Raw genomic sequence first — 15930 nt, forward strand, 5'->3', positions numbered from 1 at the left:
TACCTGAGTTAAATAAATGATAACAATAATGAACAAAATAACTTTCTTCTTTATATTAGTTTCTCTCATCAAGGAGAGAAGAGAACATGAGGGACGGCAGGCCCCAATAATACTTACAGCAAAATATTCATTCTGTGTATGATTGCTAAGTAGCCGGCCAGCAGCAAACTAGTAAGGGGGGAGGAAGGGGGACGGCGAGGAAAGAAACAGGATTTGGGTACTTACAGTGCGTAAATAATCTATGTTGCTATTTAGGGACTGGGGGGGAAAGAGGGAGGGGTAAGGGGGATGGGGGAGGGAAATATCAGCCCCAGAGCAGGGCAGGAATTACAACATAACATGTAACCATGTATGGATAAACAAAAAGGCACACAATTAAATATAACATTCAATCAGAGACCAGTCTCACTCCTATAGCGTTTGCCTCCAGGTGAGTCCAAAAATACAGTCCAATTGGCAGAGTCAGATAGACAAATGGTGTGGTGCTTCATAATTTATCACCTTTGACCAGTGTCCAGTAATATAATTAAACAATCTCTAACTGTAGAGAACAGATACATGTAAGTGAACCATTATAAAAGTCAAAGCATTTTGAATTAAATACTCATCAAATCTGCTTTGTCAAGCTGGTGAGATTTCCTAATTTCTTGAAGATCCAGATTCCATAGGGATCCCTTAGTTGGCTCTCAACTTTTTCTGTTTTTTAGTGGTCCCCACAGGAGTCCATTCTCTTTGGATAAATTTCTTCTGTGGGTTTGTGACGGATGGAGTGTCAGGAGGCTCAAACTGAATTTGAAGGCACTGCAGAATGGATAGTCCTTCCTTCAAAGAGGAGCATCCGTAAGACACGTTCAGATGCGTGAAGACCAATTTGAAAGGGAAATTCCACCTATATTTTATTTGGGCTTTTGTCAGGGCTGTAGTTATGGGTGTGAGATCTCTGCGTTTTCTTAAGGTGATTGGGGCAATATCTGCAAAAATCTGTATTGAGTGACCCTCAAAGTTGATGTTTTGCTGTTGTTTGGCCGCCTTAATGATGAGCTCTTTAATGTGGAAATAGTGAAGTTTGAGGACAATGTCTCTTGTAGAAGATTGTCGGGGTTTAGTTAAGGCTCTGTGAACTCTATCCATTAAAAACTTGTCCGGTTCACTATCAGGAACAAGCTGGTGGAAAAGTGCTAGCATGGTTTCTTGCAGATTTTTATAGGATTCTGGTAAGTTTCTAATTTGGAGGTTAGATATGCGAGATCTATTTTCTAGGTCTTCAACTTGTTCCTCAAGCCTATGAATGTATTCTTCATGATCTGTCAAAGTTTTCTGTAAGCACGGAATTTCTTTAGCTATGTCGTCTATTCTTTCTTCAAGTTCTGCTGTGCGTGTGCCAATTTCTTTTATATCTTGTCTTAAATCAGACAACGCAGGCTTCAGTTCCTCTTGGAATAATGATTTAATTTGGGATAAAAGTTCTTTATTTTGAATGTCTGCAGCAAGCGGTATATTTGTGTCTGAAATGCTGGTATCCATGCTGCTCCCTGGGATTGGTGAACCTTTGTCTAGGTTTTTTTGCTTAAGTTGAGATTTAGAGAGGTATTCCTTAACTGTTTGTGTCTTGTTCTTCATTTTTGGTCTGAAAATTCCAGGGTTATAGATGGTATAAAGTGAGACTAAAGTCAGTTGTAAACATATGAAAGGCTCAGGGGCAGAATAAAATATAGAAGTGGGATGTCTAGTTATATAATCTTATGCAGCATTGCAGCACTGCTTCTCTTCAGCCGCCGGGGAACACCTGTCAGCCTGCCGCCTCTCACGACTCCCTGTTTAATGTTCACCCATCATGAAAGCCATGAGGGGTACTCATATTCTTGTGAGGACGAGCAAAATCCTCCTGGAAATAAGAAGCAGTTCCCCTTAAGACAGTGGCCCTTTAAGTGAGGCTCTCAGGATGGTTCCCAAATCGCAGCCAAGCTAGCTGCCTCCTTAGGCCCGGAAGGGGTAGTTGCTATTTCTTGTGTGGGCTAAATAAAAAAGGGAACTGCGTTTGTGTATCTAATCAGCACTTCATAGTTTGTTTGGCTTCTAAGTTGTAATCTTCTGGGTAGTATGTGTCCCCACACAGATGGGGTAATAATTTATAATGCTGCTGGAAGAAGCTATGTGCCCGATTATGGCGTTAAGTCTTGAGGGCCATGCAGATAGGAATAAGTATAAGTTTAAATGTAGTTTAGCGTTAATCATCTGCAATAAGGAAGCTGCTGTTGTGTGGAGTTTGTAATAATCCCTAGGCTTTTATAGTGATGCGCCACAAGAGCCCAGTGTTTTTCTTATAAAGTGGCCTGTACACAGCCTGCTTTATGATAAGCCGTTTCTGTAAGTTTATGTCGTACCTGGAAAATGGCGATTTGCGCCAAATTGTCGTCTCCAAGGCCTCAACTACCAGAGGCTTTCTTGAATCTGCTTACCGGACCAACCGGGGATCGTTGGTTATCCGGATCTTCGAAGGGTCGATACGTGTATCACCCACGCTAGGCCGCAGCCGCAGTCTTTCCTGCTGCCTCTCTGGAAGTGAGCAGGGGTCCGATTTTAAAAAGTGTCCTCCAGAGCTAATGATGCTTTTGTTCAATGCCCTCTAGGTCTCCTGACCTGTCTCCATAAGGATTCAGCTTTTTGGCCCACTTTGATCAAGTTTTTAACTCGTTGTGAGGAGCTCTGGAATAGTGCGACCGCTCCGTTTGCCAGTTAGCTCTGCCCCCCTATTATCAATTTTTCTTGCTATCTTTATTTGAAAAAGAAGGCATCTAAGCTAAGGAGCCAGACAATTTTTGGTTTAGAACTCTGGATAGCTCTTGTTTATTGGTGGGTGAATTTATCTACCAATCAGCAAGAACAACCCAGATTGTTTACCAAAAATGGGCCGGATTCTAAACTTACATTCTTGCTTTTCAAATAAAGATACCAAGACAATGAAGAAAATTTGATAATAGGAGTAAATTAGAAAGTTGCTTAAATCTGCATGCTCTATCTGAATCACAAATGAAAAAAAAAAATTGGGTTCAGTGTCCCTTTAATTATATTATCTAATTTACTTATTTGCCTTGGTACTCTTTTTAAAATGTACCTCCTCTACATGAGAGGAAAGTTTATACTATATTATATGGCAGCAGTGCTCACAACAATGTTTATAACAATGTGCTCAACACAAATGTGCTTTCCTGAGCCTACACCATATCTAAATCACAACAGTACGCATATAGGGCTAGATTACAAGTGAAGCGCTAAATGTTCTTAAAAGGACAGTCAAGTCAAAATTAAACTTTCATGATTCAGATAGGATGTGCAACTTTAAACAACTTTCCAATTTAATTTTATCATCAAATTTGCTGTGTTCTCTTGGTTTTCTTTGTTGAAAGCTAAACCTAGGTGATCTCATGTGCTAATTTCTAAGCCCTTGAAGGCCACTTCTTATCTAAGTGCATTTTCACAGTTTTTCATAGCTAGACAGTGTTAGTTTATGTGTGCCATATAGATAACATTGAGCTCACTCATGTGGAGTTATTTATGAGTCAGCACTGATTGGCTAAAATGCAAGTCTGTGAAAAGAACTGAGATAAGGGGGAGTCTGCAGAGGCTTAGATACAAGGTAATCACAGAGGTAATACGTGTGTTAATATCTCAGTGTCGGTTATGCAAAACTGGGGAATGGGTAAAAAAGGGATTATCTTTTTAAACAATAACAATGTTCAAGCAGACTGTCCCTTTACGTTCCTATTCTTACACTCATATTACATATTGAAGGTATCCTGTTGGCACATGAGCGAAAGACTCAGACTAACTAACATGGGGATATTGGATAGCGCAGCCAGGCTAACTACCTTTACCCAAACACTTCTATGGGATGCACTACAAAAGCATCTTCCAGCTTTCACTCCCATGCTAACCTAAAGGTGCGCAAGAACAACTGTTCTAAAGCACCACTTGTAATCTAGCCCATCGTTTGCATTTGTGCAATGCAGAGAAAGGTTCCTGGCTAAATGCAGAAAAAATAATGAAATGTTTGGTTTCGCCTGATTATTAATCAAATATATATATATATATATATAAAATGAAAATTTCATAAGGAATATTCGAGGACGTTTCCCTGAATATTAGTTCCCTGCACTACTTGTTTTTCATTTTTTTTAAATGAAACTAAAATCAAATTTTCGTTAAACATTTACATTAGTTTTTGTTAAAACAAATGTAAATGTTATCAAATCTACGGGTGAAAAGTACTCACTTTTAAAGTGTAAAATACTTACCTTAATGTGCTCCGGAGAGTGCGCTAACCCATACTCTTCTTGCCAGAGCCCCGGGCGTGCTAACAAGAGGCTTAGCGAGTTCGGCTACCAGGACCTGCACTAAACGTTTACCCTTGAAAAGTAATTTAAAGGAAACAAATAAATACTGACGGATTTCATAAGTATTGTTTAGTTTTCTTTAAATTTCGTTGGTGCATTCAATTGGAGTTCGAATGTACATCCCTAATATGTAGATACTGTGTATATGTATATATACTGACTTCATTTGTTATTTCAAACAATCTAATTTTTATAATCTACATATTTGGTTGTTTGCATATTTTGAATGACACTTCAATTATATCTGCTTTAAATGACCTCTCTTATGGCCGTTTTATCTCCCTCAGTAGCGCACTTTTATTTCTGCATGACAGGTGCTGATGTGAATATTTGTTTAACAAGTATTTAAATGTCTTTTCATCTGCTGTATTTTTATCCCTTATCTTTCCCACATGCATTTCAATGATGGCTTTAACTACTTATTTTTTATCAGGGCGTCAAGACACTCAACTTACACAAGTGAACCACAAGACACCGTAGTCTACCACAGGTTAAGGTCGATGTTCTTAAAGAACATTACATGAAAGCCGATATGTAAGTTGGTTAAAGGGATATAAACAAGTCTGCTCTTTGGAAGAATAAAATAGCAATAAGCAGTGAGTTTTACTTACAATAAATCATTGAAATATTTATTATTCATTAATTTAAAAGGGGTTTAAACTTTAACTTCTATTTATGTAACACAATTTTTGTAGGGCCTATTACTTCCTATCAAAGCCCCACGAGGGGTGAAGGGGGCTGTGGTTTCGACAGGAAGGCAAAAGAGGAGCTTTCCATTTGTAAGAGGTTGCGTTAGCATTCACTGAATAGTAACAGGAAACCAGTTTCTTGCCCATGCTCAGTAGAGGACTTTTGCAGCAAAAATCATGTTACAAGTAATCAGCATGTCAGCTCCCTTATCTCACTACAGGCAATGGCTGTGTAGTATTCTATCTCACTGCTGTGTCTCACTGTTTTATAACAGATACACTCTGTGGCCCTCTCTGCATCGTCCAGCGAAGGTGCCGAATCTGCTGATCGTTGGTGGCGTGGGAGGGCTAGGAGGGAGGCAGGTTGGCGGCCCATCGCTGGATGGGGCGGGAGGAGGATCCGTTGAGGGAAAGGGATCTGGGAGAGGGTAGAATAAGGAGGGGGGACAGCTACAGAAAATAAAAAAAATTTTAAAAAAAAACATGGGTTACAAATATAGCAAAGTGGGTACTGGAAAACAGCTGCCAGTACCTAAGATGGCTGGTAATAGGTAGAGGGGGGAGGATTAGAGAGCTGTTTGGAGGGGATCAGGGAGGTTGGGGGGTAAGGGGGGATTCTACACTGAAGAAAATATATATTAAAAAAAAATGATACTGGCAGACTTTGTGCCAGTACTTGAGATGGGGTGACCATTGAGGGACGGGAGAGGGAAGAGAACTGTTTGAGAGGGATCAGGGAGGGATCAGGGGTGTGTTAGGTGGGAGGTTAATCTCTACACTAAAGCTAAAATTAACCCTACAAGCTACCTAATTAATCCCCTTCACTAAAGGGCATAATACAAGTGTGGTGCGAAGATGCATTTAGCTGCCTTCTAATTACCAAAAAGCAATGCCGAAGCCATATATGTCTGCTATTTCTGAACAAAGGGGATCCCAGAGAAGCATTTACAACCATTTGTGTCATGATTGTACAAGTGGTTTGTAAATAATTTCTGTGAGAAACCTAAAGTTTGTGAAAAAGTTAACAAGTTTTTTTATTTGATCGCATTTGGCGGTGAAATGGTGGCATGAAATATACCAAAATGGGCCTAGATCAATACTTTGGGTTGTCTACTAAAAAAAAGGGTAAGAAGGGGTATTCAGGGATTCTTCACAGATATCTATCAGTATTACAATGTAACTTTCGCTAATTTTGAAGAGAAAAAAATGGTACTTGTACTTATTGCCCTATAACTTGCAAAAAAAAAAAAAGCAAAGAACATGTAAACATTGGGTATTTCTAAACTCAGGACAAAATTTAGAAACTATTTTGCATGGGAGTTTTTTGGTGGATGTAGATGCGTTGGAGATTTTGGGGGTCAAATTTAAAAAAAGTGTGTTTTTTAAAAAAATAAATAAATCATATTTTATATTTTTTTTATAGTAAACTAGTTGGTAAGCCTGCCCAGAGGGCAGTCTATGTGTTGTTAATAAAATTAAAAAAAAAATTGAACTACAGAAAAAATAAACAAATTATCAAAAATTAAAAAATTAAACCTAATCCCTATGAAAATTACCCCCCAAAATAAAAACACCCCCTAATCTAATGCTAAACTACCAATAGCCCTTAAAATTGCTTTTTGTAGGGCATTGCCCTAAGTTAAACAGCTCTTTTTCAGTTACAAATAATTCTTAGTCCCCTCTAACAGTAAAACCCACGAAATCCCCCCTAAATAAATAAACACTAAAAAACCTAAACTATCCATTGCCCTGAAAAGGACATTTGTATGAGCATTGCCCTTAAAAGGGCATTCAGCGCTTTTGCTGCCCATCCCTAATCTAAAAAAAACAAACAAAAAAAAAACCTAAGTCTAAAACCCCCCAAAAATAAAAATAAAACCTAATTCCTATGAAAATAAAAAGCCCCCTCAAAATAAAACCCCCCTAATCTAATGCTAAACTACCAATAGCCCTTAAAAGGGCTTTTTGTAGGACATTGCCCTAAGTTAAACAGCTCTTTTGCAGTTACCCAAAATTCCAAGTCCTCCCCTAACAGATAAACCCACCACCCACCAAACCCCCCAAAATAGATAAACCTAACACTAAAAAACCTAAACTATCCATTGCCCTGAAAAGGGTATTTGTATGGGCATTACCCTTAAAAGGGCAAGCAGCTCTTTTGCTGCCCATCCCTAATCTACAAAAAAACCCTAACCCCCAAAAATACAAAAATTAAACCTAAGTTTGAATTAAGCTAAAATTACAGAAAATAAAAAAACTAATATTAGAGAAAATAAAAAAACAAAATTACCAAAGTTTAAAAAATTAAACCTAATCCCTATGAAAATAAAAAAGCCCCCCAAAATCAAAACACCCCCTAATCTAATGCTAAACTACCAATAGCCCTCAAAAGGGCCTTTTGTAGGGCATTGCCCTACGTTTAACAGCTCTTTTAAGAATTAAAAATTAAAAACCCCTAAAAGTAAAACCCCCCACCCACAAAACCCCCCAAAATAGAAAACCTTACTCTAAAAAACCTAAACTATCCATTGCCCTGAAAAGGGCATTTGTATGGGCATTGCCCTTAAAAGGGTATTCAGCTATTTTGTTGCCCATCCCTAATCTACAAAAAAAAATAGATACTCACGGGTCCTGAAGTCCAGCGGAGAAGGTCCTCTTCCATGCAGTGAAGTCTTCTTCCAAGCGGCCGACATCTTCTTCCAAGCGGGGACCTCTTCTTTCTTCATCCAGGACAGTGGAACTGAAGACTGGCAACGGCCGAACTGAACACCGGCGACCGCAGAGCCATGGAGCGTGGAGGATTCTCTTCTTCCGATCGCCGCCGTACACTGAATAGTGAATTCAAGGTACGCGATTAAAGATGGCATCCCTTGAATTCCTATTGGCTGATTTGATTCTTCAAATTCAAATCAACTAATAGGATGAGAGCTACTGAAATCCTATTGGCTGTTTAAATCAGCCAATAGGATGGGCAGCAAAAGAGCTGAATGCTCTTTTTAGGGCAATGCCCATGAAAATGCCCTTTTGAGGGCAATGGATAGTTTAGTTTTTTTTTTAGTGTTAGGTTTTTTATTTTGGGGGTTTTTGGTGGGTGGGGGGTTTTACTGTTAGGGGGTCTTAGTATGTTTAATTCTTAAAAGAGCTGTTAAACTTAGGGTAATGCTCTACAAAAGGCCCTTTTAAGGGCTATTGGTAGTTTATTCTTAGATTAGGGGGGCTTTTTTATTTTCATAGGGATTAGGTTTAATTTTGTAAACTTTGGTAATTTGTTTTTTTATGTTCTGTAATGTTAGCCTTTTTTATTTTTGTAATCTTAGCTTTCTTTATTTTTTGTAACTTTATTATTTTTTTAGTTTAGGTAATTTGAGTTAATTTAGGGGGTGTTAGGTTAGGGGGCTTAGTAATTTAATTAGTTATTTGAGTTGTGGGTTTGGGCGGTTTAAGGGGTTAAGAAGTTAATTAGGTTTATTGTGATGTGGGGATTTTGCGGTCTAGGGGTTAATAGGGTAAATAGGTTTATTGCGATGTGGGGGGTTTGCGGTTTAGGGGTTAATAGGGTAATTAGGTTTATTGCGATGTGGGTGGTTGACGGTTAAGGGATTAAGGGGATACTTTGTGTGGGAGGTTCAGGTTTTTTTTGTTATACCTCGTGGGGGCAATGTTTTTTTTTTTTTGTAATGCTACGTTTGCCTTTTCTGCATCCCAGTGGATTCCGAAAATGGCAGGGCGGCTGTACATTACCAACAGATTTAAATGTATTTATATTTTCATTAATATTAGAAGATGTGTCATAACAGACACTTGACTAAAATAGTGATTATCGTCTCTGCTCAAGTTTGGTGTGCTCTACCTTTAAGGAGGCCTAGACGATAAATTAGGCCTTAATTGCAGTAGTTTATTTTAGTTATGTGTTTGTAGGATGTGGCTGCATGTGTATTAAGTTACTGGACCTCTTCCTCTGGAAATAACTTCTAGGATGTACTAGTTTGACTTCTGCTCTCCCTGACTACGCTTTTGCATTAACCCCTTGTTTGTGACTGATGTGGTATTTAACTTTGTCTAGTTTGTGGACTCTGCATGTGTATTAAGTTACTGGACCTCTTCCTCTGGAAATAACTTCTAGGATATACTAGTTTGACTTCTGCTCTCCCTGACTACGCTTTTGCATTAACCCCTTGTTTGTGACTGATGTGGTATTTAACTTTGTCTAGTTTGTGGACTCTGCATTTTTTAAATGATTTTGTTCTGCTTTTTCTCTGTGAGGTCTTGACCTGGACTGCCTGACTGCGTTTACCTTTTACCATGGATACCTCTGCTATCAGAAGATCTTTATTATGTCTTTAATGCAAGATGCATTTGTCTGGATACAAAGGTATGTCTTTCTTTAATATTCAAATTTATAAACTTATAGTTACTGTCTAGTACTAAGTTGTTTTGTTTTGCAGGAGCTGATAAAGTACTAGAAAGAGGTTAGCTTCTAAATTTAGTCTCATTGCTCTCTTACCCCTGGCCTTTTTTGAAACACTGTGTTGTTAACGTTCAGTGCATCAGCAAGGGCTTGTGGTGAGCCGAGTCTCTCAGCGATTGATTACAGCATGTTACATTCAAACAACAGTACTCCACCTGACTCTGTGCTCGAACAGACAAGCGGTTTGCTGCCATAGTCTTGTTAGGTACTGTTTCAGGGATGGGATTTGTAACTTTTTTTATTATGTTAAACTTTTTCCATTTATTTTCAATTTAATTATTCCCTGATGAAATATCATTATTCTTATCTTTAGTAATTTTTCTTAATCTATTATTTTAAGAATGTATCTTTCCTTCATCATAATCCTTCTGATTACGACTCAATTTTTTTTCTCCTTCCTTTTTGATTTGATATTGATCTGTCTATTTTAAAATATGCTTTTTAGGTAGTTCATCATATATTTTCAATTCTTTAAATTTCTCTAAATTATTCTGAAATTCTCATTGTCCAATTTATTTAAAAATTAAAGAAATTAAATATGATGATAGTGGCTAACTTGTGATGTGAGTACTTTATATTCAAATAATACTCCAAGGGACTCACTGCAGTAAGAACTTATTTAGAAAAAATATATTTTTATGTGAATGCTATTTGGTTTATTCTACAATATAATTATTTTATGTTTTGAGATCAGTTCTATTTACGGACAAGGGGTATGGCAATGGCGATCAGATTTGTCCCAAGTTTTGCTAAATTATATATGGGCTTTTTTGAATCATTGGGGCAAACCGCGTCTTTTATGGCAGATATATTTATGACCTCTTGTTTGTATAGCAAGGTGATGAAACTAGTGTCACAAAGTTTTTGAATAATAACACTTTTGGATTAGAAAATTGCTTATAATAATAATTTTGAATGCATCAATTTTTTAGATCTCAAATTAAGTTGAGATGAGAGTGGTAAAGTGGAGACAGACACATTTTAAACAGGTTGATTGTAACAACTTTTTAGATTTAAGAAATTAAAAACTAATATTTCATATAATCAATTTAGAAGGATACACAAAAACTGTTGTTAAATTAAGAAATGTGAAGATCAATCTTTGATTTTAAAGGAGAGATTTTTGAATAACAGGTATCCACTAGAGCTAATTAATCATAGTTTAGATTGAGTGAAAAAGTTGGATAGGAAAAATATTTTAAAACAGAATAATAAAATAAATAATAATAATATTTTTAAAGATCAACTACTATTCATTACACCATTTAATGGCAATTAATGGAATATTAGAAATATTCTAGATAGATAGAATTTTCTGTGTGGGGCTCAATATATAGGGAGGACCTGCCATAAATTGAAGTCTAGGTGGTCTGAACATTTGAGAAATATTAGAAAAGGTAGCTTAGCTCACAGGGTTTCTGGACATGTCATGTTATATCATGGTAACAAGAAAAATATGTTTAAAGTTACCTCCATAGAACAGGTTTATAATATCAATTCAGGACTTAGATATAAGAAACTAAGGGAAAGAGAATCCTTTTGGATATATAAGATGCATAATCTTTACCAAGATGGGCTAAATGAAAATACTGATTTAGCGTTTAATTAAAATCTGATGTGACAATTTGTGTGCAACAAATATAGTTAAGTTGACATTTTTTGATATTGGTCACTTTTTATTTATTTATTGCAACTATCGCTAAAAAAATTCAATGGATTGAGAGAGCATATTCTTAATTTTTTTAAGCTCAACATAAAACATTATTATATGCACAATTCTTTATTGTTACCATGGACACCAGCCTGAACGATATGTCCCATTAGTATATTGTCACTTCCGGTCATGTTACATCACATGATGATCTGTTGTCTTTGGGCAACTGTGTTTTGGATTGTAAGGACAGTTTAATAGTTTTGAGGGATTGGAAGTAATCAATGGATTATAAATGAAGGGGTTAATGATGAATTGGATGCACATACATAATGATCTTTCATTTTGTATATATACTCAGATTGCTAGTTTGTTAGTATACTACCTGAGAAAACAGCCAGAGAAACATATGGCTAAGAAATGCATAACAGCTATTACTAAACATTTTTGTTGAAAATCATTTGCATTGTTTTTATTGTGTGACCCTGTGTGGTCATTTTTATAAATTGGATTATTAAGAATTATTTTTGGTGTTTGAAGTATTTTTCATCATCTTCAAGCAGATGTAGGTAGTTATACATTGTGAGAATACATATTATTTTTTATTTGTTTGTCAGACACAAATTATCATGTGTTAATATCACAGCGTTATTTACCTAAAAGGAATTTTTTTCAGAAGGTATTTTGTTGGCACTCCCTAGAGTTGTTGTCTATTTTTGGACAATTAATTGTTTTTTTATAAATTTGATAATAGAAGTACAGTTGTATGCTCTATCTGAACCATTAAAGAAAATAAATGTGGATTTTATGTCCCTTTAAGATCTTGTAATAGAATACCTAAAGAAAAACATGTAATAGAGTAAAATCAGAATGCAAATACTTTGACACCAATTTAATTTGTACATTACACATGTTAACACTTAGTGAGCTTCAGTGTATATATAAATTTTACAATATTTAAGTCATTTTTTTATTTGTATATCTGAAATGATTTACTGCTTTGCAAAGGAGGGAAAATGCATGTAAAATAAATGTTTTAAAGGGACACTGAACCCAAATGTTTTCTTTTGTGTTTTTTCTTCATTCTCTTGGTATCTTTATTTGAAATGCAAGAATGTAAGTTTAGATGCCGGCCCATTTTTGGTGAACAACCTGGGTTGTTCTTGCTGATTGGTGGATAAATTCATCCACCAATAAAAAAGTGCTGTTCAGAGTTCTGAATAAAAAAAAAAGCTTAGATGCCTTCTTTTTCAAATAAAGATAGCAAGAGAACGAAGAAAAATTGATAATAGGAGTAAATTAGAAAGTTGCTTAAAATTGCATGCTCTATCTGAATCACAAAAGAAAAAATTTGGGTTCAGTGTCCCTTTAACATAATTTAAACCTGTAATTTTGTGATAAAAAATATGGGTTTTGTTTGCTGTTTATCAAGAGCCTTGGACACACCCTTTGAAAAGCCTGTCGAATGCTCTTTATTTTACTTCCTTTGCAGTGGCCAATTAGGAAAAGATATAAACAAACATTTACATAAACATTTAGGGATAGATTACAAGTGGCACAGTAATGTTAGAGTGGAACGCGATTAGCAATATTGTGACCTCGATAACATGCATATTACAAGTTAAAAGTAAAAGGTTGCATATGGAGCGCAATTTTAAACTATATTAGAAGAATTAGCATGACTGAAGACCTAGTGTAAACTTTAAGGGTAAACCTTTTTTTTTACAAAACACATCTAAAACCTATTTAAATGTTTAGTATAAAATGACAAGCTAAGAATACGAGTACTGAAGCCTTTTAAGCCTCCTATTTCATGTTATGTGCCAATCCGAACCCGGAGCGTCTTGCCACCCCTCCCACCCTTCCTATTTTTCCATTGATAGGACAAACTGTAGGTGTGAATATGGACCTTATTTCTTATTGGCTCTTACACAGTAATGGAAAGACAGCGTCATCACACACCCCTTCTCCCCTCTGTATTATGCTGCCAATGCGTTCCGTTAGCCAATTCTACTAATATGAAATCTTACATTCGCTCTGATATGCACAACTGGGATCCGTTAAAAATCAAAAGTTTCCGTGGGTCCCACACTGATATTTACTGTGTGATAAGCTCCTATCTTTATACGTATCACGGGACCGCATTCTATCCTTCTTTTAGCTTAGCACAGCTATTTTCTATGACATGTTAAACAGGTGGTGCAAGCAGAAAGATTTCTATGCCTTCAGGATTATATGTCTTAGTCCTATATTATCTAAGCATATCGTTTATATTTCAACCATAGTTACATTGCACATCTAGTGTAAACTTCATACCCTTAATGACCACGAACATTAGATCTCTTAGGTCATCTTCTTTTTGGATATCAGGGTCACTTACTTAACATTTGGTGTCATATCTTACATGCACTTATATATGTGCTGCTAGAGCACCCTTCCCAATTTTAAGCATATCCACAGTGATTCTGCTCGAAACAGGGTTACACTTTATTCAGTGCACAGATCATACCATGATCAAAAGCACTGAATCTCATAGGTTACCCTAATGTACAGTCAACTGCTTAGCCTTAAGTCTCATATACTGAACTGGCAATCAACATTTGCATTACTCCAAGTAACATTACTTAAAGGAATTCCAATAATTATTGTTTTCATTCATGGCATAAGGCATCACACAATTAAGTCTAAATATCCACTTTGTTTGTCTCTGCAGCAAAACAGTCTCATTATTACCACCTCTTATTCCTGGTCTTAACCTTTCTAGTCCCCAACATTTTAAAGCACTCGTATTACCATTGTGATGCTGTAAAAAGTGCCTCGCCACACTTTGCTTCCCTTTTTCAGCATCTTTTTTGGCAGTCCATATATTGCTCAAATGTTCAGTAACTCTAGTTCCCAAAAACGCAGCAAGGGATTTGAGGGAGAGACTGTTACAACAGGGATATTCTCATAAATCTTTAGTGAAGGCTTATAAGCTATGAGAAAAGATAGAAATGAGTTATTGAAGCCCAAAATTGTTAATCAGTCTAAACCCATAAGATGTATTACCACTTACTCACCCTATAGTGAACGGATTAGGGATATATTTTACAAAAATTGGCATGTACTGAAGGCTGATGATCAATTAAAATCATTGCTAACAGATAACCCATTGTTCACCTATAGAAGGTCGAATAACCTTAGTGACTGTCTAACAAGAAGTCACTTTAACAGAAATGCTAACAAGCCCCCACTATATAAAGGTTCAATTCCTTGTGGTGGGTGTCGAGTATGCCAACACATGGTGGTTACTAAATCTGTCACCGACAGATTTAATAAAAAATGGTTTATTAGTAACCACATCAACTGCAAAAGTGACAGTGTCTTCTATTGTCTGTCATGCATTTGTAATCTGTTTTATGTTGGCATGATGACCAGAAGCTTGGGAACTAGAGTTACCAAACATTTGAGCAATATAAGGACTGCCAAAAAAGATGCTGAAAAAGGGAAGCAAAGTGTGGCGAGGCACTTTTTACAGCATCACAATGGTAATACGAATGCTTTAAAATGTTGGGGACTAGAAAGGTTAAGACCAGGAATAAGAGGTGGTAATAATGAGACTGTTTTGCTGCAGGGACAAACAAAGTGGATATTTAGACTTAATTGTGTGATGCCTTATGCCATGAATGAAAACAATAATTATTGGGAATTCCTTTAAGTAATGTTACTTGGAGTAATGCAAATGTTGATTGCCAGTTCAGTATATATTAGGGTAACCTACGAGATTCAGTGCTTTTGATCATGGTATGATCTGTGCACTGAATAAAGTGTAACCCTGTTTCAAGCAGAATCACTGTGGATATGCTTAAAATTGGGAAGGGTGCTCTAGCAGCACATATATACTGTAAGTGCATGTAAGATATGACACCAAATGTTAAGTAAGTGACCCTGATATCCAAAAAGAAGATGACCTAAGAGATCTAATGTTCGTGGTCATTAAGGGTATGAAGTTTACACTAGATGTGCAATGTAACTATGGTTGAAATATAAACAATATGCTTAGATAATATAGGACTAAGACATATAATCCTGAAGGCATAGAAATCTTTCTGCTTGCACCACCTGTTTAAAGTGTCATAGAAAATAGCTGTGCTAAGCTCAAAGAAGGATAGAATGCAGTCCCGTGATACGTATAAAGATAGGAGCTTATCACACAGTAAGGGGCCTATTTATGAAAGGCCTGTCGGACCTGACCAGTGCGGATCATGTCCGACAGACCTCGCTGAAAGCGGAGAGCAATACACTCTCCGTATTAAGCATTGCACCAGCAGCTCTTGTGAACTACTGATGCAACGCTGCCCCCTGCAGATTTGCAGCCAATCGGCCGCTAGCAGGGTGTGTCAATTTGATCGGGTTGAATTGCGGCGATGTCTGTCCACCTCCTTAGAGCAGGAGGACAGGTAATGGAGCAGCGGTCTTTAGACCGCTGCTCCATAACTTGTGTTTCTGGCGAGTCTGAAGGCTCACCAGAAACACGGGCCCTCAAGCTCCATAAGGTTGATAGATTGGCCCCTAAATATCAGTGTGGGACCCACACAAACTTTAAAAGGATCCCAATTGTGCATATCAGAGCGAATGTAAGATCTCATATTAGTAGAACTGGCTAGCGGAACGCATATTGGCAGCATAATACAGAGGGGAGAAGGGGTGTGTGATGACGCTGTCTTACCATTACCTTGTAAGAGCCAA

This window comes from Bombina bombina, chromosome 5, assembly GCF_027579735.1.
Source record: "Bombina bombina isolate aBomBom1 chromosome 5, aBomBom1.pri, whole genome shotgun sequence".
NCBI lineage: Eukaryota > Metazoa > Chordata > Amphibia > Anura > Bombinatoridae > Bombina > Bombina bombina.